Source organism: Zea mays, chromosome 6 (genome assembly GCF_902167145.1).
Source record: "Zea mays cultivar B73 chromosome 6, Zm-B73-REFERENCE-NAM-5.0, whole genome shotgun sequence".
NCBI classification, from domain to species: Eukaryota; Viridiplantae; Streptophyta; class Magnoliopsida; order Poales; family Poaceae; genus Zea; species Zea mays.
In genome coordinates this window covers 93,069,331-93,081,307 of record NC_050101.1, presented here as the reverse complement: position 1 = coordinate 93,081,307, position 11,977 = coordinate 93,069,331, and positions in this window count along the sequence as shown.

Here is an 11,977-nt window from a genome sequence, read left to right as displayed (position 1 = left end):
ATGGCAATTAATGTTTTGTTTTCCAAAAAAAAGATGGTTTTGAGAAAAGTGGTTTTTAAAAGGTTCGGCGGTTGAGCCGTGAGCTATGGTGGACGGGAAGTCCAGTAGCTGTTTTTGAAAATGAAAACCAGTGGGAACTGCTGAGGTACCTGGATGGTTTAGTCCAGGGGATTTTGTTATAATACTGAAAAACTTCCTGCTCCTTTTGGAGAGGATGCGCTTTGCAAAATACAAAATGTTTTTCAAAACAACCCTGCATAAAATATTGTTGTTTCTGCAAATATCTTGAGCTCTACATATTCCATGCATTATATCTGATTTCCCCATTCCGCGGGTGAAGGTGGGCTGCTGAGTACGTTTGTACTCACCCTTGCTTATTTGTTGTTTTTCAGAAAAAGGAGATCGGGTAAGAGTTACGACTGTTCCCAACCTTGCCTGTGGCTGTTGGACCGCTGATTTGCTTCGCTGTATATATCGGGCTGCTTCAGCCCCACTCTGATGATATGTCCCGAGTTGTGGACCAACTCTTAAAGTTGTTCGCCACCTTTGTAGGTTTGTCTCGTTTAAGCAGATTTGGTATCATCTGATGTATAAATGTGTTTACTAGCCTCCTGGGACTAGTAATTGTATCACATTTGAGTCCCAGAGGATTGGGGACGCTTCATCTACCAATGATAGGATAGGGGCCGACGAACCGTGGAGCTAGCTTTCCTTTCACTTGAAACCTTTTGACTCCGCGCATCGGAGAGACCTTGAGGTTAGACGAAGTCTCCTTCCTCAAATCTGAGTTCTCTCCGCCTATTGTCCGCATAACTCTTCTGCCGACTCTGAGCTTCAAGTAATCTTTTGCGGATCAGGGCAACCTTCTCTTCTGCCTCTTTAACGAAGGCAGGTCCTTCTAGTGTCTTTTCCCCTACGTTGGACCACATTAGAGGGGTCTGGCACTTCCGTCCATACAATGCTTTGAACGGTGACATCTTGATACTGGTCTGGTAGCTGTTGTTATACGAGAACTCCGCATATGGCAAACTGGACTCCCAATTTTTGTCAAACGTCAACACACATGCTCTTAATAAATCCTTGAGGACCTTGTTGACCCTTTCTGTCTGACCATCTGACTAGGGGTGATAGGCGGTGCTAAAGTCTAGCTTGGTGCCCATAGCTTGCTAAAGGCTCATCCAAAATTTTGAGGTGAACTGTGTCCCCCTGTCTGACACTATCTTCCGTGGAATACCATGTAGTCAGACTATTTCTTTAAGATATATTCGGGCAAGGGTGGCTCCTCCGAAGGTAGTTTTCACCGGGATGAAATGGGCTACCTTGGTAAGACGGTCGATTATCACCCAGATAGAGTCGTTCCCTTTTTGGGTCTGGGACAGTCTGGTTACAAAATCCATGCCTATTTCTTCCCACTTCCATTCGAGTATTGAAAGGGGTTGCAGTAGACCTGCAGGCTTCTAATGCTCGGCCTTAGTTCGTTGGCAAGTGTCGCACTGGGCACATATTGTGCTATCTCTTTCTTCATTCCTCTCCACCAGTATCTGGTTTTGAGGTCTAGGTACATCTTGGTGGTCCCTGGGTGGATGGAGTAGGCTGAGTTGTGAGCTTCGTCAAGCAGAACTTCTCGTGCCTCTCCTTTTGGTACACACAGACGGTTTTTGAACCAAAGGACTCCTTCTTCATCTGTCCTGAAGTCCAGAAGTTGTTCTTTGAGAGCTCTTTCCATAAGACCTGCTGTCTCAGTGTCCAAGCGTTGAGCCTTGCGTATGAGGTCTTCTAGCATTGGCTTGACTTCTAGGCTGCCATTGTCTCCTAGACATGCATTCAGCTGAGCTGTTTCTTTCTTCCAATCTTCTAAGAAGTTAGATCCTTTCTTCCCGAAAGGTTTTCAGCTAAGGGCGTCTGCTACCACGTTGGCCTTCCCGGGGTGGTAGTGGATCTCAAGGTCATAATCTTTGATCAATTCCAGCCATCTTCACTGATAGAGGTTGAGGTCTGGCTAAGTGAAAATATACTTTAGGCTCTTGTGATCGGTGAAGATGTGACATTTGTTCCCAATCAGGTAGTGTCTCCATATTTTTAGGGCATGTACTATGACTGCCAATTCCAAATCATGTGTGGGATAATTCTGCTCGTGCGGCTTGAGTAAGCGCGGTGCATAGGCAATGACTTTCTCATTTTGCATAAGTACACACCCTAAGCCTTGCCTTGAAGCATCACAGAAGACGACGAAATTCTGATGGATGTCTGGCAGTGTCAAAACAGGTGCGGTTGTGAGCTTCTTCTTTATGATTTGGAAGCTTTCCTCACACTTCGGGGTCCACACAAACTTATTGTCTTTCTTGAGGAGCTCGGTCATAGGTCTTGCTATGCTGGAGAACCCTTTGATAAAACGGCTGTAATATCCTGCCATTCCCAGAAAGCTTCGAACTTCACTAACGTTGGATGGCTGCTTCCATTTGGATATTGCTTCTACCTTGGACGGGTCTACTTCTATTCCTTCTGCAGTCAAGATATGCCCAAGGAAGGCTATCTTTTCTAACCAGAATTCACATTTGCTGAGCTTAGCATAGAGTTGATGTGCTCTGAGTCTTTCGAGGACAATCCGGAGGTGATGCTCATGATCTTGGCAACTCTTGGAGTAGATAAGGATGTCATCAATGAAGACTACGACAAACTTATCCAGCTCTTCCATAAATACCTTATTCATGAGATTCATGAAAAAGGCGGGTGCGTTGGTTAGTCCGAAGGGCATTACTGTGAACTCATACTATCCGTACCGGGTGATAAATGCAGTCTTCTGAATATCTGCTTCCTCGATTCTCAGCTGGTGATATCTTGACCTTAGGTCTATCTTGGAGAAATACTTGGCCCCTTGAAGTTGGTCGAAGAGGTCATCGATCCGAGGTAGTGGATACTTGTTTTTGATTGTAACCTCATTAAGGATCGGTAATCAATACACATCCTCATACTTCCATCCTTTTTGGTGATGAAAAGGACTGGTGCTCCCCAAGGAGACGAGCTGGGACGAATGTACCCTTTTTGTTGAGGCTCTGCGATCTAGAGTTTTAGTTCTGCTAATTCGGTGGGAGCCATGCAGTATGATCTCTTTGCGATGGGCGCAGTGCCGGGAATTAGATCTATGTAGAACTCCACTTCTCTTTCTGGCGGCATTCCTGGCAATTCTTCTGGGAATACATCCATGAATTCTTCAACTACAGATATGCTTTCTGTTGCTAGATTAAACACCATTGGATCTTTGGTGGGTGGCTGAGGCTGACATGAAACTGACTTTCCTTGGTGGTCAGTGAGAAGAACAGTCTTATTTGCGCAACTTATGATGCCCTTGTGTTTGGTTAACCAATCCATTCCTAAGATCACATCAATCCCTTGGGATGGCAAGACGGCTAAGTCTGCCAAGAACACTACCCCACTTAAAAGAATTCTGACTTGGGAGCATTTGAGCTGGCATAGAAGGTCTAACCCTGGGTTTGGGTGACCAAGGGAATTTCTAGGTGTGTAGAGGGAATGCCATGTTTTTCCACAAAACTAGTGGCTATGAACGAATGAGATGCTCCTGAATCGAAAAGTAAAGTAGCGGGAGTAAATTCAACTAGGAACTCACCGAGCACTACTCCCGGAGCTTGCTAAGCCTCTTGAGCATCGATGTGGTTTACTCGTGCCCTGCCATGATACTGGGTCTTGCTCTACTGGCTGTTGGAGGAGGGTGCCTTGGAGGCGGGCACTGGGGCATTCTTGGGGCCATTCACCGAGTTGGAGTAAGTAGGTCCCGATGCCTTCAACTGGGGGCAGTTATTCTTGTAGTGACTGGGGTTTCCGTTGTGCCAACAAGCATTAGCTGGTGGTTGGTTGCTTGCAACGGAGGGAGTCTGAAAGGAGCTTTGACCCTGCTGACTAAAACATGATGGAGTGGGTCCAGCTGGCTTATTGAAGCTTGGTCCCTTGGGTGGAAACCCAAAGGATCGAATTCTCTGGTGCCTATCATGCTGTTGAGCTCAGAGGACTTGGAATTTCCTCTTGAGGTGACCTTTTTCTTCTTCCCTTGCCCTTTCCACTTATATGGCCTTGTTTGAGAGGTGCGAGAAGTTGAGGAAATCTTGGCTGGCAAGGATAGTCTTGAGTTCTGGTCTTAGCCCTTTCAAAAAGCAGGCCATCTTCTTGGCTTCTGTGCTGACGTCGTCAGGCGCGTAGCGAGCCAGTTCTGTGAATTTGTGCACGTACTCGCTAATAGATCTCTCGCCTTGAGTTAATTCCTGGAATTCATCTTCCTTGAGCTGAACGATCCCTTGGGGCACATGATGTTCTCGGAAAGCAGCTTCAAATTCTGCCCAGGTAGCATCTCTGACGGCAGTGCTGAAGGTATCCCACCAGGATAGGGCCATCCCAGAAAGTTGATGAGCAGCTAGATGGACACGCTGGTTCTCAGGGCATCCAATGGCTTCTAACTTCCTTTTTATCATGCGCAGCCAGTCATCAGCGTCGAGCGGATTGCTGGATCCAGCGAATGTGGGAGGCTTGAGTCTTAGAAAATCTCCCATCCTGTCCTGAGGTCTTCCACCATTCGGGCGCTGATTCTCTAGACTTCTAGTGAGGACTTCAATGAGTCGGGTTTGGTTGGCTAGAACTTGGGCTAAATCTAATGGCAGCTCCGGAGGTGCGGGGAGGTGGGTCTCACTCCCTTCTCCATCGGCTTCTCCTTTAGCTCCTAGGGGAAACCTTGCTCCAATCCCGAAGGCGGTAGGCGTGGTTTTATCTGAGGCCACCTGCCAGGGGGAGAGAATTACTACTATGCATATGCCAATTTTTTCCAACCATGTTATTTTATTCATCACACAAGTTCATTAGAAGCATACAGTTACCACAAGTCACACTACACGCGAGTGCTTTCTAAGGTGCTTCCGAACTCCCTTTCTAAAGTGTCCCCAAATTCCTTGAGAAGGTCGTTAAGGCTAGCTAGGGACATATCCTTGACGTCGGACAAGTTCTCTATCCTGGAGGGAGGCAGTGCTGGTGGGGCTTCCTTTTTCCACTTAGTCTGGCATCCTTGGCTCTTGGTCCTCTTCCGGATCTTCTTAGTGGGGGCGAGCTTCTTTAACTTCTTGTCGTAATCCATCTTTAGGGTTCGGTAGGCTTCACGAGTGTTGGCCTCTTCACCTTCTGCTATTTCGAGACTTTTTTGGAGAGACGCCTTCTCCTTCTTAAGTTCCTTGACCTGTTGCTCTAAGCTTTCCACCCGGGAGTTTAGGTGGGTGCAGTGAGAGGAAAGGTCGTCATAGTGGTTATCGAGGGTGTGGAGATATCCACCCATGTAGACGATGGTGGGGTCATCCTCAGTAGGATCTCTTCCTGACAGGGCCTGAAGTCTTTTCCTCTAGGTAGGGGTATTTTTTTGCTAGGTGGAAAGTATCGAAGGGGGGTCTCAAAGACCTCCCTGCTGTAGTCTTGGCATAGCTGTTGGAGGGCTTTTCGGGCAACATTTTGGCAAGTGTCTGGGAAGCGGTGTCCACTGAAGGTGACTTGGAAGGGAGGGTGGTTTAGGTAGTTTCGGCTTTCTCCCAGGTAGACTGCCATGGAGCACTTCTCAGTTCCATTCTCGTGGTATTCTTTCCAGACGTACTCCGGCTTCTTGCGGATCCCCATGCGAAGCGCGCAACTCCGCAAAAGATGAGGGAATCCTTCCACCTCTGAGCAGTAGGATGTCCTAATGACCAAGGAGCCTTCCATCTGGTAGAAGAAAAGAAGGGTCTGTTAATATCTGGGAAAGGAGAGAAGATTTTTCTTAGAGGTAAGAGGTCTTTTCTTTTTAAGGCAAACTTTTAAGGTCGGGGCTATGATCTACGACCACTCCTATGGCTCTAATACCACCTGAAGCGCCCCAATCCTTTGGGACTCAAATGTGATACAATTACTAGTCCCAGGAGGCTAGTAACCACATTCCTTACTTCAAATAGTACAGAGTTCGAATAAAAGTTATTACAATACCAGAGTACAAGCTCTAAAGAGCCAGAAATACAAAATGCAGTAGAAGATAAACTAGCCCAAGCCACAGGCAGAACTGGGTGCAGACACATCCCCCTCTAGTCGAGCATAGCAGAAAAGAAGTCTTTAGCTGCTGAAAAACATAATTAAATCTGGGTGAATACACTAGGTATTCCGCAATCCCATCCCACCCGTAAAGAGAAAGGGGCATATATAATACATGCTTTATATGGTGGAGTTGAAGTCAGTCTTTTTTTCAGAGAAAGGCAATACTTGATGGTTTTTCCCCAAAGAAGGAAGTATCACATTTTCACACTCAACCTCCACTGAGCTTCCTGCTCCTGTGGCATCATTGTCATTTCCAAAAACACAGCCACTCACACATTGCCCTGTTTACGGAGGTTATAAAACACTAATTGTCATACCACACCAGACTCGTCCATACCAGTGGACACGGACTATTCGAATAGGTTTGAACTCTGCGCAGAGGGGTACACTTTACCCACTAGTCCGGTTTCTGTGATCTCACTGTCGTGAGATCCGAATGCCGAATCTCTTTCTTTCCTCACATGTCCTTACCTTAACGGTTATACCGGAAGGAGTTAGACCACCACCATGTCCAAACTGGACAAAACATTCCCCCTCCTTATCCTCCCGGTGCTCCCCAGCCTTCATAACCCTGGGGTTTGGACCGTACGAGTTCAGATTGAGTGACTGCCCATACAGTCTCGAGTGGTTGTACTTATCATGAGTACATGTAGTGAAGGATGACCAGGGAGTCCCTGATCATCCCACTCAAAAGGTGATGAGGGTGAATACCCTTCATCATATACTTTTTTTAAAACATCATTTAGTAAAAAAACACTGCCCTTTTCCCATCCCACATTTTGTACTCAAAAGATGTTTGTTAATGCGGGCTATCTCTCTGCTCACAATGCAAAAGATCCATCCCTTATTCCTGGCTTAGGTAGTGGTACAAAGAGTAGGTAATTTATGCATCAAGGGAAGAATGGACTTGCCTTCGTCGAAGTTCTCCTGGCACGAACGATCTATTTCGGAGAGGTCGGGTTCCTGCCCTTCTTCCGGAGCTACAAATTCCGGAAGATCGGATCCCTCCTCTTCTAGCAACAATAGGTAATGAACAGTACATCAACCATGGTGACTTGGTGGAATGTGCCAATTGTTAGACATTATTATTTTGGTGCCCTATAATTTATTTAGACTATTTTTGGTGCATAAAATATCAATATATATACATATATATAAAAAAATGGAAAAGAAAAGGATAAAGAATTTTCGGTTAGCTGGGCCCCGGGGGGGATTCGGTCTAGCAGGGGGGCGCGCGCGCGGCCGCGCGGGCAGGCGGCCCACTTGGCCTGCCAGTGGGGGAACGACGCGGGGACGGCTCTGTGGGTGTGGGCCCACGTGCCAGAGGGAGAGGGAGGGGACGTCGTTAGGGGGGGTGATGGGGGGGGAGGGGGGCGAACCGGTCGGAGCTTGACCGCCGGTGAGGCCCCACGGCGGTTCTCCGCCGGGGTCCCGGTTTTGCAGCGATGGAGTGGTGGCAAGGCACGGGCGGGGTAGGGGATTACGGTGGTGGGGCCAATTTGGCCGGAGGGCGCTTGGGACGGCCGGTCCACGGCGAGGTGGCAGGCGTCCACGGTGGGAGATCATCGGTGAGGGATGCAGGGCACAATAGGTGAAGGGGATGGGTGTGTTGTGTTTGTGAGGGAGTGGTGAAGCTCAAGAGCTACACTAATTGGACCAGAACTTAACCGAGAGAGGAGGGTGGGACTCACCGGAGCAGAGGAAGGGCACGGCGGCGCTGGCTCAATCGAGCTCGGGGAAGGGGAGAGGGAGTGGCCGAGGCTGGTGTGGAGAAAGAGGGAGCCCGGGCGGTCCTTTTATAGACGCCCGAGGCGGGGAAGGGGGCGAGAGGTGGCGAGCACCGGCGAGCTTGCCACAGCGGTGATGGTGGCGCACAGTGGCGACGACGGGACGGCTCGGGCAGGCGGTGACGGGATGGCTCGGGCTGGCGCAAGGGGACATGGACGCAAGGCGCCAACCATGCTAGCGAGCGAGTTAATGGCGAGACGACGGGGCAGTGGCGACCGACGGCGATCGCGTCGCTAGCCTGGTCACGGGCGCGAGGAAGGTGCTGACAAGCGGGACCCGCTTGCCAGAGAGAGCGGTTGCGAGGGAGCGAGGGCGAGTGCGGCTGACGGGTGGGGCCGGGCTGGCAGTGGCAGAGGGGAGGGGAGCGCGGGCACGCGGGAGATGAGCCGCTTGGGCCGCGAGGGGGGGGAGCGCGGGCGCGCGCGAGAGAGAGAAGGATTGGGCCGGAAACGGCCCAACCGAGGGGGGAGGGTATTTTTCCTTTTCCTTTTTCTATTTCTATTTCTTATTTCTATTTCTATTTCTATTTTTCTCCTTTTTCTTTTGAACCATTATTTAGCTATATATATTCTTAAGTGATAAAAAATATATTCTATGTGAAGTGCTTCTAACAATCAAGGTGTATGCATATGATGAAATGTCCTATGAGGTGGAGTCTAGGGAATAATAAAAAGGGGGGGTTAGGAGATTAGGGTTTCTAACCTTGGGGTTAAATTTTGGGATGTTACATAGCGTCAGGGCTTCCCTTGCACCACTGGACATCAATCAAGAAGAGCTCCCTCTAAGTGAGGCCTGAAGCCAGAAAAGGAAGGCCATTAGCTCAACACCACAAGAAGAAGAGTTGGATCAAGAAATCATAGATCTAGAGGCTATCCACCAACAAGTGGAGAGAAGAAAGGAGAAAATGTTTCTCCTATCTAAACTCCAGAAGAAGATTGATGAAGCTGCCGAAGAGATGCGCCACATCACATAAGACAACGAACAAGGGCGTAGGCCACAACAGAGAGAGCTTTGTTAGAAAAGCCCAAGCTATGATGACGTATGGTATAACAATTTTCATCATGACAACATTGCTTTTGATGATGCTTCCCCCCTAGCCACAGAATTGCAGGCTACCCCATGGCCACCTTCGAACAAACCACCAAAGCTTCCCATGTATGCCAGTTATTCGGACACAAAGCAGTTCCTCATGAGTTACGAAGCAATCATATCATCATATGGTGGCAACACTGTTGTCATGGCGAAATCCTTCGTCGTGGCAGTCAGGAGTGTGGCTCAAACATGATATTCTTCTCTTCGTTCGGGAACAATTACATTGTAGCAGAAGCTGAAGGATATGCTAGTCACCAACTTTCAGGGCTTTCAGATGAAGCCAGTGACTGCTCAAGCCCTATTCCAGTGTACGTAGGACCACGAGGAGTACTTGTAGTCGTATGTATGAAGGTTTCTACGTCTCAGAGCTCAGGCGCCAACGGTGCTAAATGAGATTGTTGTTGAAGCCATGATCAAGGGACTTCGTCCAGGACCAACAACGTAGTATTTTGCCAAGAAGCCCCCACAAACCCTCGAGAAGCTTCTACAGAAGATGGATGAGTACATCAGGGCCGACAATGATCTTCGACAAAGAAGGGAAGAAGCCTATATATATTCTGAGATGACCAGGGGCTTCGAAGGAAGGCTCCACCCAAGGCATGTCAGGACGATATACAATCCCAGCTCAAGTGAAGACAGAGGCAATCACACCCAAGGGCATCAACATAGTTTCCAATCATCCGGGACGCAGCAAAGCTCTTTTAGACCACAAGCCCCAAGAGGTAGAGGGGGACGAAGCTTTGGAGGAAGATTCAGCTAACAACCAAGAAGGTTATTCTGCTTGTCCTGTGGAGAAGATAAGGGGCACACAACTAGGACATGTCAGGTTACAATACAGAAGGAAAAGGATATATCTAAGGCCGAAGCACGGCAGAATCAGCCAAAGAAAGTCATGCATACTGCTTCATGCTACTCCTCGTACATTCCTGAGTATGTGGGCAATCAAGAGCCATTTCCATAACCCACAGTGTCAGTAGCTTCTGCAAGACACTCCCTAGATGCATGGGCCTTGCCACCACCACCACCGGTCATGGCCCCAACATCATCCCACAATCAATAGCCTGAAGGACGTCGCTAAATTCAGCAACAACACGATGCAAGGGAAGAGTCCGAAGCCCGGACAGTTAACAACACTGTACTAGAATCAAGGCATATTTACTGAAGCAACAGAGGGGCTGGGTCAAAAAAATTTCAAACACATCCAATGTAATTTTCATTTCTCTTGATTTCATCTTTTTACATCAAAGACAATTTGAGAAGGTACAACTTTTAACCTATTGTAATCTGGAGTTACACCATCAAGTGTAACAGAAAGAGTGAAAAAAACTCCAAAGTCGTTCCTACGGGGATGCAGAGCTAAAATACCACCTAAGTAAAAGGTGAAGAAGCTCCAAAGTCGTTCCTAAGAGGATGTAGAGCTTAGCTCCAAAGTCGTTCCTATGGGGATGCAGAGCTAAAATACCACCTAAGTAAAAGGTGAAGAAGCTCAAAAGTCGTTCCTAATGGGATGCAGAGCTTAGCTCCAAAGTCGTTCCTAAGGGGATTCAGAGCTTAGCTCCAAAGTCGTTTCTACAGGGATGCAGAGCTAAAATGCCACCTAAGTAAAAGGTGAAGAGACTCCAAAGTTGTCCTAAGGGGATGCAGAGTCTTACTATTATGAAGCGTTTGTTCATTAACATTTGTTGCATCATATCATCGCATCATTCATCATCTCGCATCATCCAAAACAGTTGAAAAAGAAGGGAAATTGCTCCTTCGACCACGATGGCTAACTCATGAGGTTAAGCCTATCTTTGATAAAGAATTATGAAAGGATGTGTTGGGGGTCTGCTTCATCGCCGAAGGTCCCATAAGAAGAAAACACCTTCGGAAGATTGACACAGAAGCAAAGCCGAAGCTATCAATCAGAGAACTTCATAGCGTACTTCCAAATGCATCGACTTAAAGATGAAATGACCAATCTGCCCAATATAACTTGTACTATAATTGTAATCATTTGTAAAGGGCATGAATGTAATTTCTCACAGGCCGCGCCCTGTGCCTATAAATCGATGAAAAGTACCCCTGTAATGTTCACGCTATCTTGTATTCGCTTGTGCGCCACGCTTGGATTTTTGCCTTCTGTCAAGCCGAAGGTATACATGTAATTAAATAATGCTTTTTGTGGCGGAACTGCCCGAATTATTCCGACTTAAGTGCCCAAGTCCCGCCTTAGAGGCTAGACCACACTTAAATGGGAATAACCCGTCAATCCCTCGGATCTAGTCCGACGAGGCCACTGACAGGATCAAGTACCACAATCTCACTCGAAGGTGAGTCATAGAGCAAATACAATAAAGCATAAAACCATACATTAAGGAGTATTAAATTATTACATCACCATCGGAGTTTTGCAAAAGTAGTCATCATTGTTCAAAGTGCAGCGGAATAAAACTAACCAACAGATAAATGGAGGGATGGGGAAGCCTGTCCCATCACTCCTCATGCGCCTCCTCAGCCGAGGCGGGGCCCCACTCGACAGTCCAACCCGATGGCAAGATGGACGGCCAAGTCACTCCAGCAACCATGTCCTCCAAAGAACCTGTAAAATTATGCCACAAGCAAGGCTGAGTATACTAATACTCAGCTAGACTTACCCGGTGTGAGGAGTCTACTCCTCTACCTCTAGACATGCAGCTGTTTGGCTGTGGGGTTTGGTTGCCAAAAGCACTAGCTGAGTTTCTAAATCAAGTTTTAACTTTGTCAAGTTTAAGTGTGACTCTCTTAAGGCTAAATATGTACTAACTACTCATACATAGTAGCAAACATTTTTAGCAATCAACATCTTGTATCAACTCATCATATTTCCACTTGTTACTCAATGTAGCAGCATGGATCAAGCAGTCTCATTAGCTACGAGAAGCAGACGATTCGAATCGAGTTTTTATCCTTGCAAGGTAAACCTAAACACACGACGTGTAGGGGCACTCCGTCCCCACACACATCAACC